The sequence below is a fragment of the Rhipicephalus microplus genome, unplaced genomic scaffold (assembly GCF_043290135.1).
Source record: "Rhipicephalus microplus isolate Deutch F79 unplaced genomic scaffold, USDA_Rmic scaffold_23, whole genome shotgun sequence".
Taxonomy (NCBI): domain Eukaryota; kingdom Metazoa; phylum Arthropoda; class Arachnida; order Ixodida; family Ixodidae; genus Rhipicephalus; species Rhipicephalus microplus.
In genome coordinates this window covers 6,885,228-6,894,761 of record NW_027464596.1, presented here as the reverse complement: position 1 = coordinate 6,894,761, position 9,534 = coordinate 6,885,228, and positions in this window count along the sequence as shown.

Below are 9,534 nucleotides of genomic sequence, written 5' to 3'. Positions count from 1 at the left end.
CAAGTGGTGGAGGTGCTGGATCCATTTCCCATCCTGGAACTCCGCAACCGAACCCTACCTTCGCCGTCAACGATGTCCACCGACGTTGCACAGCAGACCATTCCTACATCCCCACCTGCCCGCTGTCCCGGTGTCCCGAGAGAGCAAAACCCAGTAATCTTCAGCGGCACCGATGAGCAGGACGTCGAGGACTGGCTCTCTTCGTACAAGAAAGTAAGTGTCAATAATAGGTGGGACGAAAACGACAAACTTGGCCGCGTACACTTTTACCTGAGAGGAGTAGCGGAGCTCTGGTTCAACAACCATGAAGCTGAGCTTACAAACTGGGACACTTTCAAGATCACCTTCGCGGACGTGTTTGGCCGACCAACAGTGCGCATGCTCCAACAGTGCCGACCAACAGTGCGCTTGCGAGATCGCGCCCACCTGTCTGGAGAGGGTTTCACATCCTACATCGAGGACGTTGTGGGCCTCTGCCATCGCTACAATCCCGACATGTCAGAAACAGCCCAGGTCAAACATATTATGAAGGGCATCGAAGATAATGCCTTCCACATGCTGGTGGCGAAAGACCCGCGAACAGTTGCGGAAGTTATTCAGCACTGCCAAAACTACGATGAGTGGTGAAGACAGCACATTTCAACACGACGCCGTACTTTTGACATGACGACCACGTCACCAATGACCGTTGGTGCAATTTCACTCGAAGAGACGGTATTGACGCCGCAAATCCAACAGTTCATCCGAGAGGAAGTGGCTCGCCAGTTGTCTCTTGTGCTCTTCCTTCCCAGCAATACTAACGGGCTGACCTCGTCGCTGCGCCAAACCACCGAAGAGTAAGTCTGCGAGGCACTCCCGCCCACTTACCAGCCACCACCTGTGTCCGCTCCCCTGACTTAAGCTGACGTCGCGCGAAGGCCAGCACATGCACCGTCAAACGTCGTCGACTCTGCCCACCAAACGAATGCCTTCTACGCAACACGCGTACCGGCCGGTTCGCATGTTCCCCTTTCCCGCTGTCCTTCAACGCTTCCTAACAATCCTTGGCGCACACCGGATAACAGACCCATCTGCTACTACTGTCGTCTGCCTGGCCATATTGAGCAGTTCTGTCACCGGCGCGTCCCTTATCCACGTACCATCAATGACACCTACGGCTACGCCCACAGAGAGCCACCACAGATGCTGCCTCTCGATGCCACCTCGGATACCCCTCCACCAAGCCTCCACGCCTTCCACCAGCACCGATCGCCCTCCCCACGTCTGCGTTCGCCTTCATTGATGCTTCGGCGTGCACCACCTACCCAAACGGAAAACTGACCATCTTAGTTCCGGTGGCAAGAACTGCGCCACCGTTGAACTCTACAAGGCATCGTCCTCTACCCACTAACGAAATAACTGTTTTTATTGAAGGTGTTGCTGCTCAAGCATTAATCGATACTGGAGCTACCGTGTCTGTATTGAGTGAAGCAATGTGTCGCAAGTTAAAGAAAGTTATGATTCCGCTTTCTGGCTTCAATCTGCGTACGGCAACCGTGCATCAAGTAAATCCATCTATGACGTGCATGGCTCAGCTACTCATCCAGAACGTTCTGTACGTGGTCTAATTCACCGTTTTTCCATACTGCTCGCATGACGCGATATCAGGCTGCGACTTCCTTTCCACACATCATGCCGTAGTTGATTGTGCCCAGGCCTAACTGGAATTATCATCCCTCGCAGACGACGATTCTAACAAGCCTTCCATTTCTCGTGTTGTCGTTGCCGCAGACACGATCCCACATGTGTCTTCGGTCATTGTGCCGATCTCCTGTGACCATAGTGCTTTTTCGAACGTCATGTTCACGCCGTCTGAAGACTTCACGAAAAAACCTTATTCTACATTTCGCTCTTCTGATGGTCGAAAACACTTCCGCAACCATTTACGCCACGAATCTCCTGCCAGTGCCAGCCAGATTATTCAGTGGCGAATACATCAGTCGTTTTGAGGACATTGATTGTGTTTGCGCCTGTCAACTGCTCGATTGCGCAACAAGCCTTCAGATCGCCAGTGTTACTCCCGCTCCCACGTCCACCACATCTTCCCTGGACGCCTTTCTTCCATCGCCGGATTCGGACCTTCCTGTTGTCCAACGAACCCAGCTTTTGACACTTCTCGACCGCTTCCGGACGTTCTTCGATTTCAAGCAAACCGATTTGGGCCGAACATCTGCAATTGTTCATCGTATAGACACCGGCGCCCACGCACCATTGCGTCAGCGTCCATACCGGGTCTCTCACTCTGAACGCCAAGTTATTGACGATCAAGTGTGTGATATGCTCAATCGTGGCGTCATACAGCCGTCCAACAGTCCGTGGGCCTCCCCAGTGGTACTGGTCAAAAAAAGATGGGAGCATCCGATTCTGTGTTGATTACAGGCACCTTAACAAGATAACGCGCAAGGACGTTTATCCGCTCCCCAGAATTGACGACGCTCTCGACTGTTTGCAAGGAGCAGAGTTCTTTTCCTCGCTGGATCTTCGATCAGGATACTGGCAAGTACCCATGGATGAATCTGACCGCGCCAAAACTGCGTTTGTAACTCCGGACGGCTTGTACGAGTTTAACGTGATGCCGTTTGGTCTTTGCAACGCCCCTGCCACCTTCGAGCGTCTGATAGACAACATACTTCGAGGCCTGAAATGGCATACGTGTGTTTGCTATCTGAACAACGTCATCATTTTTTTCAAAAGACTTTGATACCCATTTTCTGCGCCTCGCAATTGTCCTACAATGCCTCACACATGCTGGGTTCCAAATAAATTTGAAAAAGTGCCATTTTGCCGCCCGGAAGCTCACCATCTTAGGGCATGTTGTAAGCAAGGATGGTGTTCTACCCGACACTGCGAAACTCGGTGCCGTCACCCAGTTTCCTAAGCCATCGACACTAAAGGAACTCCGGAGCTTTATCGGCTTATGTTCATACTTTCGTCGATTCGTCCGTAATTTCGCATCCGTAATAGCCCCTTTAACACGGCTACTTTCTGACAATGAGGGAATTTCGGCGTGATCTTCCACTTGCGATGACGCATTAGCAAAACTACGTCATTTGCTGATATCTCCACCGATTCTCCGTCACTCTGACCCAGATGCCCCTACCAAAATCCACACCGACGCTAGTGGAGTCAGCCTTGGCGCTATTCTTGCTCAACGCATGTCTGGCTTCGACGAGTACGTGGTTTCTTATGCCAGTCGCACTCTTACTAGGGCTGAAGAGTATAATTCGTTCACAGAAAACGAATGTCTGGCCATCGTTTGGGCAATCAAAAAATTTTGACTCTACGTCTATGGCCGTCCATTTGACGTCGTGACTGATCACCACGCCCTCTGCTGGTTATCGTCACTAAAAGACCCATCTGGGCGTCTGGCTCGTTGGCCATTGCGTCTCCAAGACTATGATATCTGTGTCATCTACAGGTCGGGCCACCAACATTGAGATGCCGATGCTCTTTCCCGCTCTCCACTTCCCCATGAACATTGAAGTGCGTCTGTTTCCAGTCTTGATACTGCGGCATCTTCGTTCACTGACATGCACTCCTAGCAGCACCGAGACGCTTGGATAATCTCTATGACAGAGGTACTGTCTCAGCCACACCAAGGTACCACCAATCGTTCACTACAGCATTGTATATATTCATGTAGCATTGATATATGGCACAGGCAGTAGCACCAGTGAAAGAAGAGAAGGAAGAGTGTTGTTGCTTCTCACGCTCGCTCCGCTTGACAGCTGGTCGGCTTTACCTCTGCGTTTCTCCCAATAAAAGTGTCTTCGGCTCCTCAGTGCTAAAGGCGTTCTAACAGAATAAATTTGCTTATTTTCTCAAAACAACGTTTTTGTCGTTTAAATTCGCCCTTCCTTCTATCTATCTATCTATCTATCTATCTATCTATCTATCTATCTATCTATCTATCTATCTATCTATCTATCTATCTATCTATCTATCTATCTATCTATCTATCTATCTATCTATCTATCTATCTATCTATCTATCTATCTATCTATCTATCTATCTATCTATCTATCTATCTATCTATCTATCTATCTATCTATCTATCTATCTATCTATCTATCTATCTATCTATCTATCTATCTATCTATCTATCTATCTATCTATCTATCTATCTATCTATCTATCTATCTATCTATCTATCTATCTATCTATCTATCTATCTATCTATCTATCTATCTATCTATCTATCTAGTTCCAAGTAGGTAGGCAAGGAGCGAAGAAGGAAGTTGTAGAACAGCAATCCTGGATCTTTTTATTGATCAAGTATTTCAGTTCCTTTCAGTTCCGCGCATTGAAAGCAATAGAAAGAGCGCCATTCTGATGGTGGATATTTTTTGCCAGCATTAAGACTAGTTGGTTAGCTGATCATGCTGTTTTTGTTTGTACACGATTTGTACTTTGCTCAAGGAAGGCAATGTTAAGAAAAATTTCACAGCATTTCGTAGGCATTGCGTAGCGTGTATTGTCTAATATTTATTCGCCTTTTACCGTATATGGGTCCGTACAGAGCTTACGGCTCAGAATTGTCGTTCATTGGAAAGCTGTTTTTTAAGGGAGCCAAAGCGGTCATACCACGGTCGTTACGATCAGAAATGCTGAATTGGCTACATGAAGGCCACTTAGGTATAAACAAATTACTCGCGAAAGCAAGGCTTTTGATGTTGTGACCGATAATGACTCAAGACATTAAGAACATGGTCAGCAGATGTGAAACTGGCAAGATCAATCCATATGCCCCACCTGTAGAATCGTTCTTGATGGGAGAAACCCCGCATTCTCCATGTATTTGCGTTAGAGCAGATATATGTCAATGTGCAGATAAAAGGTATCTAGTGCTCTACGACGCGTACTCCAGTTATCCGGGGGTTGAAGAGCTACAGGGTACTTCAGCGCAAGAAACGATACGCAAAATGTCGTCCATTTTCGCCAGGCATAGAGTACCAATGAAAGTTCTCAGCGACAATGGGCCGTAATTTGAATCAAGAGATTTTGCCCGCTTCGCGGCGTCGTACTACTTCAAGCATATCTCTTCGAGTACTCGCATTCCACGTTCAAATGGGCTCGCGGGAAAAGTCGTGACAGTGATGAAACATACTCTGAAGAAGACCCAGCATTCGGGAGGTGACTTTACCAAGGCCTTCTGAATTATCACGCAAGCCCTTTGGAGTGTGATAGCCCGAGGCGGCCGATGAATCGCCGCCTCGGGGCTGATCCTTACCACTTTAATTCACCTGGCAGCCGAAAAGTCGCAAAGCGGCCTAAACGCAGTGAACCGAAGGGAACACTTTCAAGACTTCAGCCAAGTGACATCGTTTGCCTGAGAGATGAGGAGGAATGGTCGAGAAAAGCGACAGTGCTCGAGCAGATTGCACCTCGTTTCTACAGAGTACTCTCTGAGAATGGTGAGCAGTACAGGCGAAATAGACAGCATCTACGACCTACCTCGGAAGCCTTCAGCTCTAGGAACCTATCTGATGATGGGATGACAAAAGATGTGCAGCCAACTTGCTATTCGGAAGTACCTCGAACGCCTGACCAGGATCACGATGGCAGTGCTGGGTCGTTTGCTCTTATGACTAACCCCGTAGAACCAGACAACACGGCAGACAGCACTTCCGACACACAGCCTGTTCGACGATCTCTGAGAACACGTCCACTGAAGTTCCTGTCCTACGACAAGCAGTTCAAGCAGATCTTCGAGATGCAGTGTTGACCAACGCATCTCCTCCAAGGAAGGGAGGTGCAGAGGACCTTATATAGATGTCCAGCAACCTTCGGCTGCGTTCTTTACTGTACTCGGCGACAACTTTTTTTTGACCCTGAAGGGAAAGCTATATGGAGGCGGATCTTCTGCGCATGTTAGCACTACGCGAAGTAGTCCGTTTTGGCACCCATCTTGTAACGCCGTTGAAATGGACGGGAGTACATCATCAGTGTTCCATGTAGAGGCAGACGCCGCTTAGCCTTTGAATTGCACGTAAAAAGGCGGGACTCTCTCGCACGTTCAAAAATGCGAAGTCACAATGAATAAATTGAAATAAATACAATATAAACTTTTTAGAGAGATACTTTTTATTTCAATCGTAGAAAAATGTCAGGTAAGGCTCTCAGTCCAGAGCTCGAACAGTCACTGCTGCGTCCCGCGCTCGCCGAACCAGCGCCCGCTGGCCACTCGGGCTTTCATCACGCAGCATGGCATCCCAGTCTTGTAGGGTAGGAATAGGAGAGGAGTTGGCAGAGCGCCTGGCAGGCGAACGCTCACATTCCAGCGTTACGTGAAATAACGTCGGTACCGCTCCACGGCGAGGGAATTTGTCAGGGTAAGAAGTGGGATGGAGGATGTGGAGGAAATAAAGGTTCGGAAATGTGTTCGCCTGCAGTTGACGCACCGCAGTTTCATCTTCTCGTGTGAGCGTGTGGTGTGGTGGAGGGTACCGAATGCGTTTTCGTCCATAGTAATCGAGAGTGTCTCGATATCCTAGAAGTTCCGTGTTTGTGTCCTCCTCATCTGGGTTGGACAGCTCTTCCTCCGGATCCCGGTTAGTGAGTGCTCGGGTACCTACATTAGCACAGTCATGACTGGAGAGAGGCGTGCCCAGGGGTCCAGACGAGTCGGAACTTTTGTGGCGTGTGGAATGCGGTGTTCAAAATTCGGTATGTGTGCTGCGAGATAATTCCCGTGTGAAGGCACGGCAGGTATTCATTGAGTCTGTAAAGATTAGAATAACATCTGTGTGAGGAAGGTTTATGGCAGCGAGGGAAATCGCTAGAGCGATGGCACTCTTCACCCGGGCCTCAGATATGTTCTTTGTAGGTACGCTGATTGAGGCTACTAAGCCGTGATCATTGTTCACCACTGCTCCAACTGTAAAACTGCGGGAGTGGTGTCTAGCCGCGTCGCAGTATAAGAGAGTGTTTGGAGGAGACTGATTGATGAGGCACGTTAGGTTTTTTGCTCTTGCCTGCCGGCGCTGAGTGTTGCGCTCAGGGTGCATATTGCGAGAAAGTGACGCGGCTGTAATTCTAGCTCGGAAGTCAGTGAGTAGCTGTTTCCCTGGTGTGCTGTATCCACATTGATTGGGAGGGTTGCCTAGCCTGACGAGTATCCGCTCTCCCACTTGGGTGCTGTGGAGCCTTCGTAGCTGAATATAACGTTGTGATTCAGTTAGTTTCATGAGGTTGTTGCGTACACTCATGACTAGGAGACGGCTGGTGGATGCGTATGTAGGTAGTCCAAGCGCCGCCTTGACGGCTCTACGGAGGGGAATGTCCAGTCTTCTCTCTTGTGCGAGCGTTAGCGTTTGATATGGGACGTGGTAGGTGATGCGACTAACTATGCAGGCATTAACTATACGTAGAATGTCTTTCTCCTGAAGTCCATGCCTTCGCTTGGTGATATGGCGGATCATATGCGTGATTTGAAAAACTTGCTGTTCTAATATTTTATTTGTGTGCGTTGCCTTGAGATCAGCTTGTATATAAAGGACAAGGACGCGGAGTTTCTGCACGCAGGGAATCACATGGTCTGCTAAGGTGACTGTGATTTGCGGGCTGTTGTCGGGCTTTCGCTGGGGACGACGAATGAGTAGAAGTTTCAACTTATTTGCAGAGCACGTTAGACCACCTGCTTGTGCGTATGCTTGAACTGTATTTACTGCTTCTTGGAGGGCATCTTGAATTTGTCCGTCTGAGCCTTTGGTTACCCATATAGTGACGTCGCCCGCGTATAAAGCTTGTCGCAGACTTGGAATGGTGGTGATTAGAGACTGTAACTTAGCCATGGCGATGTTGAAAAGTGTCGGGGATAACACCGATCCTTGTGGCGTGTTTTACTCGTGAGCTTGATGATGTCACTGCGAAGAGAGCCTAATCTTATGCTTGCCGTCCTGTTTGTTGGGAATGCTTTCACATAGTCCTAAACTCGTCTTCCGCAACGTGTCGACGCGAGATTCACCAGTATTAAGTCATGCGAGACGTTGTCAAACGCACCGCGGATGTCCAAGGCAAGCAGAGCTCTAGTTTGCGTAGAACTGAGCCTCTCCATTACTTTTTCTTTTAGTTGGAGAAGTACGTCTTGCGTGGAAAGATGGGCCCGGTACCCAAACAGCGTTTGCGGAAAAAATCCCTGTGCCTCAAGATATGGTTGCAGTCTTTGGAGGACGACGTGCTTCATTAATTTACCGAGGTAAGACGTCAACAAGATTGGTTGCAGGTTTCTAAGCTCTAGGGGTTTGCCGGACTTAGAAATTAGTGCTATTTTGGCATGTCTCCATGCCTGGGGTAACGTTCCGGATTTCCAGTGAATGATGTAAAATTCTGTGAGCTGTTCTAGGTCTTCATCGTTGAGGTTTCGTATGAGAAAGTATTGGATGCTGTCTTTCCCTGGTGCTGTGTTGCGCTTGATATTCAGAAGGGCAGCTCGAACTTCGTGCCCAGTGATATCAGCATCCAGTGGTGTTGACTCTGTATAAGGGTAGTTTTTATATTTTGGCTTTGAGCCTGCAGCGATGTAATTTTCTTGAAGCGTCTGTAAGATGCTGTTGTCATGCCTATCCTGCTTGTGAAGAAGTGTTTGGATAGTAATGCTCGTGTAGGACTTGTACTTTTCGGGTGAACAAGGGGTCTTAGCAGGGCACACGTGCGCGCAGTGCTTAGCGTTCCAATGAGTGAATTACAAAAGTTGTACCAATTGTTCCTCGTGAGCTCTGTGGCGTATTGTTAGGCTTGCAACGTGGGTCGACCAATGCGAAGTTTAAGCTTGCAATTGGGTCTCTGCCTACGCCAACGCTTTATGAGGCTTCTGCGTACTTCCCACAGGTGTAGAAGGTGCCTGTCGACATCTGTGATTGCGGTTGTAGTGCTTATCCTCTTGGTCACTTTATCAAGGTCAGCTTGCAGGCACTGTAGCCATTCATTTAAATGTGCCCCATTGTTGTCAGTCTGAACGCGTTGTTTTCTAAGTGTATCCCAATCAGTGACGCGGACCTTCCGCTCTGGAGCACGGGGGTTGGAGATGTGCAGTGTAGTGGAAATGATGCAGTGATCACTACCTAATGTTTCATGTAGATTTGACCAGTTATAACTGCTTATTCGTCTAACAAAGGTTAGGTCTGGGAACGTATCTCTGGTTGTGCTGGTTCCAATTCTGGTTGGCTCTTGCGGATCTGAGAGCAGTGTAAATCTGTGATTGCAGATGAGGCGTTCTAACTAGGTACCTTCACGCATGGCCGATAGGTATCCCCATGACGTGTGTGGGACGTTAAAATCACCAACGACTACAACTTGTTCCCCTAGTTGGCACGTTTCCGCTATAAGGTACCTGAAGTCGTCCCTCCTAGATTTAGGGAGCTGTAAATGTTTACTATAAACAAGCTCTGCTGATTGCATTTCTGAGGAATAATTTCAACAAGCACATGTGGAATGGATGACATCAGTGTTTGTTCTATAGTTGTCAAGTGTTTGGATACTAGTATTGCGACAAGT